This window comes from Eumetopias jubatus, unplaced genomic scaffold (assembly GCF_037043125.1).
Source record: "Eumetopias jubatus isolate StellerSeaLion01/CBP00866 unplaced genomic scaffold, mEumJub1_p1.0 scaffold_10, whole genome shotgun sequence".
Classification (NCBI taxonomy): domain Eukaryota; kingdom Metazoa; phylum Chordata; class Mammalia; order Carnivora; family Otariidae; genus Eumetopias; species Eumetopias jubatus.
The window spans coordinates 73978903-73982417 of NW_028274816.1; the positions used below are offsets into that span (position 1 = coordinate 73978903).

A 3515-nucleotide genomic window follows, 5' to 3' on the forward strand; every position below is an offset into this window, starting at 1 on the left:
ACAAAAACAGCCAAAAGATTTAAACAGGTGGGGCACCTTGGAGGCTCAGTCAGTTAAGTGTCTGACTCTTGGTCTTAGCTCAGGTCGTGACCTCATGGGTCCTGAGAGTCCATGCGCTCCGCATGGAGTCTCCTTGGGATTCTCTGCCTCTCCCTCTCCCTGTGTTCCCCGCCCCCAAACAAACAAATAAATGAACAAATAAGATTTAAACAGTTTCTTTACAAAGTAGGGTATTTAGATGGCCAATAAATATATAAAAAGGCCGTTCACTCATCTTCAGGAAAAATCAAATTACATCATGGTAAGGAATCACAACACACCACCAGAGCAGTGATATTTAAGACTGACACTGGGACAAAAGAAGTCTCGTCTACCACTGGGGTGAGCATAAATTCACGCAATCACGTAGGAACACCGTTTTTGCATTATCTCCTAACACTGAGAACATGCAAATCCTCTTGCCTAGCAATTCTCCTCCTAGGATACATGTGTTTACGTGCCCGCTCAAAAAAAAAATATACAGAAGTCTCTGGCAGTCATAGTTAAAAACTGAAAATGTTCATCTATCGCAAAAGAGACAGATGCACCGTGAGTTGTGATATATTCATACCACAGACAAATAGCATTGAAAACGAATGAACTGCAACCACGTGTAACAAAATGGATGGTTCCTACCAACATAACGTAGGCAAAGGAATTAAATGTTAAATATATACGGCATGATTTCATTTATTTAAACTTGACGAATTTGCGTGTCATCCTTGTGCAGGGGCCAAGCTAATCTTCTCTGTGTCATCCCAAATTTAGTATAAAACTTCAAAAGTAGGCAAAACCAATCAATGGTAGCAGAAGTCAGGAAAACAGTTTGGTCCTTTGGGGAGGAAATGATTAAAAACGAAGCCAATGAGGTTGGGTGGGGAAAGCAGAGTCAACAGATGGAGAAAGGCCGACTGCTGGGGTTATTGCTGAAACACTTCACCCAAGCACACCTGACTCTACTTCCCTCTACTGCTGGACCTCTGAATTCCAAGAGACTCTAGTTTCAAATAAGTTGTTGCCTTTTGCACCAGTCTTGACCTCTGCCTGGAAACCAGCTCCTGCTAGAAATGGAGACCTGGAAAGGTGGGTTTCTCTCCATGTATGAAGGTGAGAACAGAGTGATCGACAGATCACAATAGAGACAGGATTTTCAATCCAGCTGTGGGAAGGTTCTATGCTTCTATGGGCCCTATTTGAAAGCAGAAGCTTGGGTAGGGATGGATCTAGTTTGTGACATGGACTGGATTTGGTGTGGCTGCAGTAAGCTAATGCTTTCTCCATCGATACCTCCAAACCTGCTCCATATCTCAGTTCCTTCCCCTTGAATAACCTACTCAGGTGGGACCAACAGTCTCATTTTTAGATATTATAAATCCAATCCAAATGAATATGGAAACACCTATCATACAGCTACATCAAAACATCTCCCCTTGTGTTGATGGGTTGAATTATGTTTCCCCAAAAGGAGATATGTGGAAGTCCTGACCCTCAACATTTCAGAATGCGGCACTATTTGGAAATAGCGTTGTTGTAGATGTCGTTAGTTAAGATGCGGTCATCCTGAAGGATGGTGGGCCCCTGATCCAATGTGACTTGTCGCAGGAAGACGTCGCCATGTGATGGTGGAGACAGAGACAGAGGGGATGTGTCTACAAGCCAAGGAATGCCAAGGACATTTTCGGCGACACCAGAAGCTAAGACAAAGAAGGGAACGGATTCTCCCCTGGAGCCTTGGAGAGAGCATGGCCCTGCCGACATCTTGACTTCGGACTTCGGGCCTCCAGAATTGTGAGAGAAGGAATTTGTGTTGTTTTAACTGCCACCCTGCCCCCCACCCAGTTGGTGGCTCTTTCGAGAGCAGCCCTGAGAAACTAATACACCTCCCACTGCTCAGGCCTATTCTGCCAGTTCCTCAGACCCACAGCAGGGAAGCGTTTGATGTGTAATGAGCATTTACACATCAAAGCGGTCACCTGGTGGATTTTCCGGCTTCTTCTGTTCCCCTTACACAGCACACTGCTCTGTCTCCGGAGTACTCCTGCTCTCCTGCCCAGGCAGTCAGGCCCCTGGTCTCCCCGTCAGCAAGAACGCTGCTAGCGACCTGGGCCACAATCACACAGGAGCTGAGCAATCTTGGGCGGTGGGGGCGGGGGGGCAGGGAGCGGTCAGGCACTTTGTTCATTCTCCTGCTTGTTCTTTGGCTCCTGAATGAGAAAGTGAGTTCCAAAGCATGGATGGGGTCAGAGGGTCATAAAGAGAGACAGAAGAAGGTGACCATGCTGCTTACACAGCATGACATGAGGAACTCAAAAGCTCTTCCTCCAACCTGTTTCCTCGAGGGCCTGACATGCCACCATTAGGTGACAGAGTTACAGGCCCCGGGTATAATGGGCAGGCGTGGGGTAGGGGACATCTTATCAGACAACCCAGCTGAGGGACTGGTCGGTGGGGTGGGTTCCTACGGGCAGCCTTGGCTGGGGGACCCCAAGAAGACCGGAGGAGAACGGGGAAGACATGGGAGCAGCCAGCAGCTTTGGTGGTGCGGAGAACGATTTTGCAAAGGAATCTGGAGAATCAGAATCCTGGCAGGGATCCATCCGCAGATTAAGTTGGAGAACTTCACTTTTAGGTGAAAGAAAGGAGCAGGGAGGCCTGTTTTTCTGAAATTTGCCAAATATGCTCAGGGTGGGAGCAAGGGGGCTTCAATTTAACTCAAAACACATTTCTTGAGCTCCTCTTAAGCTCAAGATACTACACTGAGGTTTAGCTACTAAAGGATGATCTTAAAGGATGAGCAGATATAGCCCCTGCCCTTGAGATGACCCTTTCTATCCAGCAGGGGAGCCTGAGTCCTATTTGTAACTCAGGATGTGAGGCAGAGGGACCCAAGCACCACTGAGGAGTCCAGACAACAGCTAATGCTTATACTGAGCGCTCAGCACCGTTTATGTCTACTCATTCCTTTTACGCTCACCACCACGCCCTTGTGTTATCATGATCCTTTTACAATGGAGACCAGAGAGGTTAAGTTACCTGCCCAAGGAGCCCAGCCTGCAGGCAAACTGGCAGAGATCTGAATATCTATAGTCTGTCTCCTGAGGCTGCGTGCTAAACACTGGACTAACTCTTGGGGAGTACTGCTTCTGGCTGGCAGGAGTGGGGGAGTTGGGAGAGTTCCAACAGCAGAGAATGTCCCCTGAGAGGCGCTTTGAGGCAAGGGTAGGTAACACGGGCCCTCCAAACCATGGTGAGGGAGGGTCTCCCTCTTCACGACTGGGACCCTCAGTGGCACCCGGCATTTAAACACAGCCTGCCTTAGAGAAAACCAATAAATAAATGATCAATTGCCAAAGTCCCTTCTATCTCGCAGACCATGAATCCACACGGTGGAGAAAGCAAAAGCCATGGGGCCATAAGGGAGCCTGTGGTCCCTCTTCCAAGACAAAGAAAGCTGAGAGGTCAACAAGGACATTGTG

General features: G+C 48.1%; 1 pseudogene; it reads right to left on the bottom strand.

The window, feature by feature from the left end:
- Nucleotides 1-724: 724 nt before the first annotated feature.
- Nucleotides 725-825, bottom strand: LOC114197880 (U6 spliceosomal RNA; annotated as a pseudogene).
- Nucleotides 826-3515: the final 2690 nt, after the last annotated feature.